This window comes from Lissotriton vulgaris, chromosome 5 (genome assembly GCF_964263255.1).
Source record: "Lissotriton vulgaris chromosome 5, aLisVul1.2, whole genome shotgun sequence".
Taxonomy (NCBI): domain Eukaryota; kingdom Metazoa; phylum Chordata; class Amphibia; order Caudata; family Salamandridae; genus Lissotriton; species Lissotriton vulgaris.
Window position 1 is genome coordinate 1,140,271,025 of NC_141693.1, and position 10,304 is coordinate 1,140,281,328.

Genomic DNA, 10,304 nt, shown 5'->3' on the forward strand with positions numbered 1-10,304 from the left:
CCTCGACAACAGCCGGGTGCCCCACCGCGCCCGATCATAGCCAAACTGTTAAATTATCGGGACAGACACGCTGCCTTACGGACGGCGAGTGACAAACAAATACTGGCATACGAAGGTCCGACCTTCTCACTCTACCCGGATTTCACCGCCCGAGTGCAGGAGGCACGCAGACAGTTTGTGCCCATGAAAAAGCGCCTACGTGAACTAGGTCTGGACTACGCTATGCTTTACCTGGTGAAACTGCGTGTGAATAAACAAGGTCGCTCCCACATATTCACCGACCCAAAGGCTCTCCAGAAGGTACTAAAAGACTGGTCTAGAGAACAGCAACAGAGCCCAGAACGGCAGCTCTTGGACGAGGCAGCCAGAGGATCGCTCGAGGAGCAGGACTGAAACTATCCACCTTAAGTTAAGATGATAATTAACATAGGGATGGGGAAAGGGCGGGAAGGGGGTAGTGACGGGTCGGTATTGGCTAAATTGATTTTGTTGCAAATCTATTATTATTCTTGTATCCATGCCAAACGCAACCATTGCCTGATGTTGAATGTACAGAAGTGTTGTGTGAAACATTAGGAATTTCATTCTGCCCATAGCGCAAAGCATAGGGAATGTTCTGTAGGAGGCAGAATACTGGCACAAGTAAATGGGTTGGATTGCGGTATGTGATCACTAGTGGGTCTAGCTGAGAAGTGTACCATGGTGGGGGCTGTGGAGTTATTCGCCGGAGTGCGGAGGTCGGGATACGAGAGTGCATGTGTTAGACTTATTGCAGTAAACAGAGCGACCTCTGCCCACGAGTGAAAAACACTGCCACTGTTACTTTAGTTTGGTGGGGTGGTGGGGGGTAGGGGTGGAAGTTATTTGGGATGCTACGCGACTGAGTTGTGGGTGGTCTGCTGTGGGTGGGGGGAGGGATGGGCCGGGTAGGGATTAGGTTGTTTTTTGTTGTTGTTGGAGATGTCAGTCACAGAGTTGCTAGACAAATACACAGAACTTAATCCGCGCGAGTCAGGACACACTGAGATAATTGACAGACATGATGGCAACAGCTAGTGGAGCCACTGTCCTGAGAGCTACTGACTCCCTCAGAGCTCCGTCGTGGAACGTTAGAGGCCTAATTGACCACCCCAAATTGCGCAAAGTACTAAACTACCTAACTAGACATAATGTAGATGTTGCCTTGCTACAAGAGACTCACTTACCGCTACATAGCCCAATGATGCGCTACAGGGGCCTTATGGGCAATACGAACACCTCGGGCTTCACTTCACATGCTAGAGGGGTAATGACCTGAGTAAATCCCAGATTAGATTACATAATAAGGCAGAGGGAAGCAGACACAGAGGGGTGGTTTGTGATATCCAAATGCCAGGGAAGGGGGTTGGAACTGCTCCTAGTAAACGTCTAGGGCCCCAACTATGACTGCCTGGAGTTCTTTGCAACATTGGCAGACACAGTGGCTGATCATGCGTGGATACAAATACTAAGGGGCGGTGACTTCAATTTGGTTAGAAACCCTGAATTAGACAGGTCTGGGGGTCCAGCGAGAAGGCCGGCTTTAGCGGCCAGGACCATCGAAAGCGCTATGATCAGTAAGGACCTTTTTGATGTATGGAGGGAGATGCACCCGTTCGATGGAGGTTTCACACACTACTCCGCTTACCATAATCTACATACACGAATAGACTACTGGTTGGCGTCGACGCCCCTCATGTCTTTGATTCGCACATGCCAGGTCTTGTCACGCACTTTGTCCAATCATTTGCCACTCTTACTAGACCTAACCACGCCTAAGAAAACAATCCCACCATTTTCGTGGCGTTTTCCCCCTTTCTCATTACTGGACCCTCTCTTGTTATGTTATGTTATGTTAATTGAATTTTTGAGCGCACAGCTGCCACAGCAAAGGGGCGTCCCGGCGCTATAACAGGAAAAGGTAACATAACTAACCACACAGACAAAAGTAGGGGGTAATTAGTAAGACAGAGGAAAAAAATACGTTTTAACAGCTTTCCTGAAGGCCAAAAGGTCTTCTAAAGAGCGAATGTAGACAGGGAGTGCGTTCCACAATTTGGAGGCCAACACCATAAACGATCGGCCGCCTAGTCTACATTTTTGGAAACGAGGAACAAGTGCCAGATTTTGGCCGGCAGAACGAAGGCTGCGCGAAGGGGTGTACGAAGTCAGAAGGTGCTGGAGGATGGTGGGAGTGTCAGTTTTAAGAATTTTAAACGCAAAGCAAAGGGTCTTAAACTCTATGCGTCTAATTACTGGTAGCCAGTGCAATTTGAAGATTGTACTGCGGGCTGAGCAGAAGCGCGGCAAGCCCACCAGGGCCCTGGCTGCCGCATTCTGCACCGGTTGTAGTCGCAGGACTTCCGCCTGGTTGGCGCCCAAAAACAGTGAGCTCGCGTAATCAAGCCTCGATAATACGCTAGCTTGGATCACCATCTGGCGAGTGGGGGCATCAAAAAATTTGAGGATAGGCCTCAAACCACGCAAAATGCCGAAGCACATGGATGCCACCTTATTAGTATGGAACGAAAAGGTTAGTTTGGAATCTAACCAGACGCTAAGATTTTTAAGTTCGGAAACAGGTTTTGGGGGAGGTCCCAGCTCCTTAGGCCACCAGCTAGCACCCCACAGATCAGGATGTTTCCCCAGTACCATCACCTCAGTTTTGAGGGCGTTGAGTTGTAGACAGTTGGCCGTAAGCCAACTAGCAACAGCCCTCAGACCATCCGCAAAGTTTGATGCCAGTTGGTCAGAGTCCCCGTTAAGAGCCACCGCCAACTGGGTATCATCGGCGTATGATACCATAGTGAGACCCCAACTCTTCGCAACCTCCGCCAAAGGTTGAACGTAGAGGTTGAAGAGAGTGGGGCTCAACGCCGAGCCCTGCGGGACTCCTTGGGTGATGGCATGAGGCTTAGATCTGAACGGTGGCACTACAACCTGAAAGGATCGTTCCGAAAGGAACGATTGGAACCAGTCCAACGCCCTGCCTGAGATACCTGCCTCACCAAGCCTTCGAATAAGAATGGTATGGGATACAGTGTCAAAGGCGGCACTGAGGTCCAAGAGGACCAGTGCCGCCGTTTGACCTGCATCTAGTACTGAGCGGAGATGTTCAACCATATATAGGAGTGCCGTCTCTGTACTATGTCCAGGTCTAAAACCATTCTGTGTAGGATCCAGTAGGTGTGCAAAAGCCAGATGTTTTGTTAAGATGTTATTCACATGGGCCTCTGTGATCTTTGCCACCCAGGGAAGGAGGGAGATAGGTTGATAACTCTCCGGCTTCAACGGATCCAATCCAGGTTTTTTTATGATGGGCAAGACACAGGCAGCCTTCCAGCTAGGTGGAACTGAACCGGTGGTAAGGGATTGCTCCACCAGATGGCGGATAGGAGGAAGGCAAAAGGACGCCGAGTCCAAAAAGTGGGCCGGTCTCAAAGGGTCATCCGGTGAGCCAGACTTGACCTTGGCCGCTAGGAGATTCAAGGAAGAGATGGCAGAGGTGATAGACACATTTTCTGCTACCGATATTGGTTCAGTGGACAGTTTCCAGACGGTGTGGGAAGCTTTTAAGATGTACATCTGTGGTGTGGCCATGACTAAGCATTCGGGGGTACTGCGCTCCATCTGACAGAGGTTGTCGAACTTAGAACGGAAACTAGGTGACCTGGAGGCGCGTCAGCCGGCAGGGGATGATGAGGACAGCAGGACATTGCTAATAGGTTCAAATAATACTACTCGGGGCTGTACGCTTCCCTCTCTTCAGAAATGGATGATGCAATTCTAGACTACCTAGAGCACATGAAGCTGCCTTTTCTGTCGGACACGCACAGAGAGTTACTCATGCTCCCCATTGAAAAAGATGAGTTAGTAGAGGCACTCGCGGGAATGAGAGCAGCCAGTGCCCCGGGGATGGACGGCCTCACAGTAGGCTTCTACAAAGCTTTCATAGAGCTGCTGCTACCCCACATCTTAATGTTATTTGACGATTATGTGTTACGGGCAAGATGCCACAATCTATGAGAGAAGCGATTCTGGTGTCCATCCCCAAACCAGGTAAACCCCCCGAGGAGTGCAGCTCTTACCGACCGCTCATGCTGCGGAAAGTGGACACCAAACTGTTTGCAAAGATTCTGGCTAACCGTCTAGTCCTATTGACCCCGGAGCTTGTTGCCCCAGAACAGGCGGGGTTTGTACCTGATAGGAACCTCATCTACAACCTACAAAAAGTATTCGGAACAATACAACATGTTTGACAAGACACAAGAGCAATTGCGGTGTTCCTAGATATGGAGAAAGCTTTTGATTCCGTGGAGTGGCCCTTTATGCGACATGCGCTGACCCGAATGGGACTCGGCCCCATATTTCTGCCAATGATAGGAGTGTTGTACAACGCTCCCTCTGCAAGCATCTGGCTGGGGAATCTTATCACTGAGGCCATTTCTATCTCACCGGGGACTCGGCAGGGATGCCCCCTGTCAGCAACGTTATACGCCTAGATTGCGGAGCCCTTGGCATGTGCGCTTCGAGAATACCATGGACATAGAGGGGTCAGGTTCCCTACATATGAGATTGTGATCTCTACATATGCAGATGGCACACTGCTATACGTTAGGGACCCAGAAACCAATCTCTCGCCGGTCCTAAGAGAGGTGGCGCACTTTGGTGCTCTGTCAGGGTTGAGGGTCAATTGGACAAAGTGCATAGCTTTTTCGCTCACTCCGATTACTACGCAATTTGAGATGGAGTACTCACTGCAATGGTACAATGATTTGGTCAGGTATCTTGGCATTAGATTGCACACAGACTCGGACTTTGTGTTTCGTGAGAATTATGGCATTGCTGTTGCTCAGTTAGAGGATGACATCGAAACATGGATTAGACTACCATTGTCACTAATTGGCAGGGTCTCCATCATGAAGATGGTGGTATTCCCCAGGTTCCTTTTCTTTTTCACAAATATACCAATAGTGTTACCTCACTCCTTCTTTGTCAGAATTAATAAATCGCTCATACGATTGGCTTGGACAGGCAAGCAGGAGCGGGTACAATGGCGAGTGCTCACCCTACCATACCACTTGGGAGGACTAGGCGCTCCCGATCTGGAGTTATATTTTAGAGCGGTGCAGGGTGCACAGGCACATAGATGGGTCCATGGCGCAGGTAATACTCCATATCTCCTACTCGAAAAGCAATTTGCCGACCCTCTCCCCCTCCCGGCAGTAATTCTTGAACCGGTCGTTCGCAGGACAGGCATATTGGACTCGCTCAACTCTACGAGACACGCATGGCACAGCCTATTACAGCAACAAGCAGGGGCATTACTATACTCTCCAGAAATGCCAATAGACTGGATGGTCTGGTTGGCCCCCTGTAAAGATGGGGGGGTCATACAAGCGATGCAGGCATTAGGCAACTACAAAGCAGTAGACCTGTTCTCAGGCGGTGTCAGAAGAACGTGGGATGAAGCCTCAGTCACTACAGAAGCTCCCACCTTGCTTCAACGCTTCCAGTTCCATAGAGTGCGCAGATCACTCCGTCAACAATTGGGGGAAGACCTGAGTGAACCTCCCGAGGTAAAAGAGCTGTTGTACCTTATTAAAACCAAGTCTCCCCGTAAGCTTGTTTCGAACATATACAAGTTGGCGAAGTCTCACAGGGCAAATCAGTACACAAGGGCCAGGCGGGCCTGGCGGGCCTGGCAACGCGATTTGGACATGACTATAGACGACGACATGTGGTCTTATTGTTGTAATAACACGAAATGCATATCATTACATGGCAAACACAGACGTATTAATTTCAAATACATTAATAGGGTTTATTATACACCGGAGAGATTGCAGATTTATGGGCTGAGGGAGTAGGCGACTTGCTATAGATGTCACTCCCCAATGGCGGATTTCATACATTTAGCGTGGAGCTGCCGGAGTATTTTCCAGTATTGGGATAAGATGTTCTGTGAACTGAGCACTATAGTGGGTTTAGCGATTGCCCCTGATCCTGCCGTGGCACTGTTGGGCTATTCTAAACAATTACCAATAGCAGCCCGCTGACTGGTGGACATGGGCCTACTGATGGCAAAACGTAGGGTGGCAATGTGCTGGATGAGGGGCCCCGTACCTACAGTGACACAGTGGTCACATGACGTCCTTTATTGTTGTAGTCAATCAGAGAACTTTAGTGAACTGCTTGCTCCGCGGAGCAGACCAAAGAACTTCTGGGGTTTATATACCACATACTTGAACAGTAAAAGTGAGAACTCGACCGAAGGGGCACCGACAGAACCTGAAGCGGGGACTAACATCAACACTGCGTAAGGGATAACACACCATCACGAACCAGCACTCATAAGGTTTACAGTTGAACCCAAGACAATACAGGGTGTAGCTGGCATGGATTGGAAATCTGCTAACACCGGCGACATTTAGAGCGAGGGAACAGGCATAGAAGCACTATCGGGCAGTGACTCCATGGTTACATGTTGATACATAAGGTATAGAGCCTGACGGCGGCAAGTTGTGCTGACATCTCGTTGTTTGTTATAACTCTTTGAGTTCTATTTACAATCACTGTCTTGCAGTGGATATGCCTCAAGCAGTAACAAGAGCCACCATTTCTACATGTGACGCTGCCCTACCTTCGGGTTGCGGGCAATAACGCTGTGTACAGTGCCTTGTTTTTATAAGCCGTCGGCCCCAGGGTTGTAGGCATACAGCTGTGTACTTCAGTGACATTTATTTTTATTTTACAATAAAAACTTGTTTAAAAAAACCTGCTCTCCGTGTGTGGTATTATCATTGAAGAGTGCCCGAGCTGGGTAGGACGCTCACTATGGACATATTTTGAGGCTTCCTTTCCCTTCCAAGTCCACCACTGCTCGCAGCCGACTTTCGCTTTCTGAATGAGTACAATTGACGGAAGGGTTTGCCTTTGTGTTTCTAAGGTTGAAAATAACCCTGAAAAAAAGTCATCAGGAGACTCAGCATTATGTATGATCCCAGAACACTTATTTATCCTCTTAATTAGGGATGGGCAGAAGTCGTATAAAACTCCATGTGATTCCACTGAGCTCCACCCACTCCTAATTAACACTTCAAACCCCTGTAATGTACTTCCACAAAAACTGGCAGCAGCATATACTGCGTCCGTACTATTAGGAATGAGTTACCCACACTTGTAAAAACTTTGCACATTCATTATGCACTCAGTGCACCTTTCACAAAATGAAGTCAACATTCAACACACGAGATGACCTCGGTTTTAGAAGGCACTTTCAATGCTGACTCATTCCTACCTTACTCCGTGGTAAGTGCCACCCACTATCCACAACTCACACAAAAATCCAAACAGGAAACAGGCCAACCTGCCAGACCAGGCCCATTTAAATGGATCTCAATCAATAAAAAAAAATGAACACCTGGTGCTCCGAAGGAAAGTATCTTTCTACAACCTGGACTAAGGACCGCCCATTTTACTGTGGTTCATTAACTCCTCTCAGGACCTTGCTTGGCCTGCAATTGGAGGACCAGCCTGCTTGGCTTGTAATATAAGTTAGTTTGACCTTCTCCGCACTGTTTGATAACAAAGTCTGACCTGTCCCTGGAAATGGATCTGCAGTCCTCACCTCACACCGGTCAGTATCAGCTGCCTCGTAACCTGACCGAGCACAAGTCCATGTCACGGTGTGTGCCTGTTCTAGCAACATTGCATCCGCGCCTCCTCCTGTCTTGTTCCCTGGAAGTGAGGATGCTGTAGTGTGGCGCAAGGACAGAGGCAGTGCAGGGAGGACAGTGGCACTTTCGCTGGTGTACAGACTGCCAGTCAACTCGTTGAAGTCCAGCCTTGTTGGCGGCCTCAGTTCACAAGCTGCAGTGTCCAGACATGGTTGTGCTCTGTGTTCCACTGCATTGGGTGCGGTGCAATCCTTCATGTGCAATGCCATACTCGGGCGAGCAGGGCTCAGGAGAAGGAGTCTGTCCCAAATCAAAGGCCACCGCGTGTAACTTGCCCGTGCTCACTGACTAAAGTGAAGAGGGACTAAAAAAAAGATAAAAGACTAGACAGCGTGGTGATGTTAGCGTCAAACTCCACAACCCGGTGGATGGCGGAGTGTTAGCCGAACTACACACTCCAAGCAGAGTGGCAAAACTCTGCAAACTCTGCTTGCCTAGTGGAGTTTGCTGCCCACCCCTACTTTTAATATCAGCGGTGGCCCCTCCATTAGGGCAGAGGAACGTCGCCCCCGTCTGCCAGCACCGCAAATGATAAAAAATAGAATGGTAATAAACATAATTTATTACCATTTTATTTTTCCCTTTCCCTAGCCCATGCCATGTTTGGGGGAGGGGCCATTGCTCCTGACTGGCAGCAGGGGAGGGGTGCTCTCTCCACCAGTTTACTCTGCGCATGTCACTTTGGCGGGCTGTCTTGTGACGGCCAGCCTGACATGCGCAGTGCAAACCTCTCCACTCAGACAGCTGGGTGGAGAGCAGGCAAAGACCCCAGGGCCTACAGGAGCATTGAGGCATCCCGCTCCAGTCAATCCTGGCGCTGATCTCATGAGGCTAAGATTATCCAGCAGCATGAGAGCAGCAATCGGATTAGCATAGAGAACTGCTGCAATCTGTAGACCAGACCAGTGCCGAGGTACAGAAGCAGGAGGACCAGAGGCGAGCCAGTGCATGCAGTGGGTGAGTGCATTTTAATTTTTTTATTCTTAACCCACCGATGCACTGTAAGACTCGAAAAGCCTTCAGCCTCAATGTCAGATTTCTCACTCGTAGTTCATTATAAACTCTGGGGCATATTCTCAAGAAACTATCAAATGCTTTATCAGCATGTTATCACAGCCAAAGTTGTGATAAAACTAATGCTGGTGATAACAGCCCATATCACCAGTTTACCTGCAATAGCAACTGCAAAAAACATTGCCACAGATGACCCTGGCAACTATTGCTAATGAGATGCAGAGTAGGCGTTCCTATGCCAAAGGCCGCGACAACACCACTCCCCAACACTCTCAATGATCAGCCAGACCGGCAATAAGATCCCAAAACAGGCGATAAGGCGTGTTAGCAGCAGGAACTTAACACCTGCTCTTACCTGGTGTAAAGTCGGATGATAGCCTGCACCAGAAAAGGGAGGCCAGCCCAGAGCCACACCTGAAGAACAACAGATGCCATTGAGCCACTGATCAAGCAGCCCGGACACCCAATAGGGCCACAACACCCATCCCAACCACCCCCAGGACCCCCCCACCCCTCCGGATCCCCACCGCCCCCCCAGACCAACACTGAGGCAGCGTAGACAAATACAGAGACCTTCGGAAAACACACTAACCACACTGACCCAACACCAGAGAATGTCATTGCCCACTACAGGCTCAAAGGGACAACCATCCTCCACATCCTGACCGCCATTGACCAGAGGCTGACGGTACCAACACAGCGGACAACCAACATCTCACCTCAGACAAAACTGCTGGCCATGCTGCACCTGTTGGCCTCTGGTACCTTCCAACCAACAACTGCAAGAGTCGGAGGAGTCTCACAGCCAGCCCAATTCAAGTTCTTCAAAACGGTTGTGGATGATATCATCAGCTGTGTACCCCACTATCTATACTTCCCCCACACTGCGCAGGAACAGCTGGAGACCAAGCAAGGCGTCTACGCCATAGCTGGCTTCCCGGACTTGTTGGGGGCATTTGACTGCACACGTGTCCTATTTGTGCCTCCTGGCAACACAGCACACAATAACCGAAACAGAAAGCACACGTATTCCATCAATGTGCAGGTAATAGTGGACCACCGGGGAATCTCCACTAACGTCGACGACAACCACCCAGGCAGTGTGCAGGAATTCAACATCTACCGACAGTCCGTTTTCAACCAGCGCTACCAGGATGGCACCTAAGGAAATGCACTGCTCGTTGGCAGGTACCAAATGAACACACCACACACCTCAATTCCACAATCATGTAACTCACAACACTGGGAATGCACACGTCACAAACTCACATACAACATGCCAAACAACATGCCCAACCACCAGACACAACAGTACAACTTACTGTGGGAACCTGGGCCAGCCATGCACATAAGCCATCAACGGCATTACACCTCAGCCACAGCCACACAATAGCAGATTGTGGGAAGAGGTGGGGACCAGGCACATGGCTGGGATACCATTTCTACAAGACAATTGGTGTTTTCCCACAGGGCTGTTTAGCGGATCATCCCTGTCTCTTACCACACCCATAGCAGCAAAGATTACACACTACT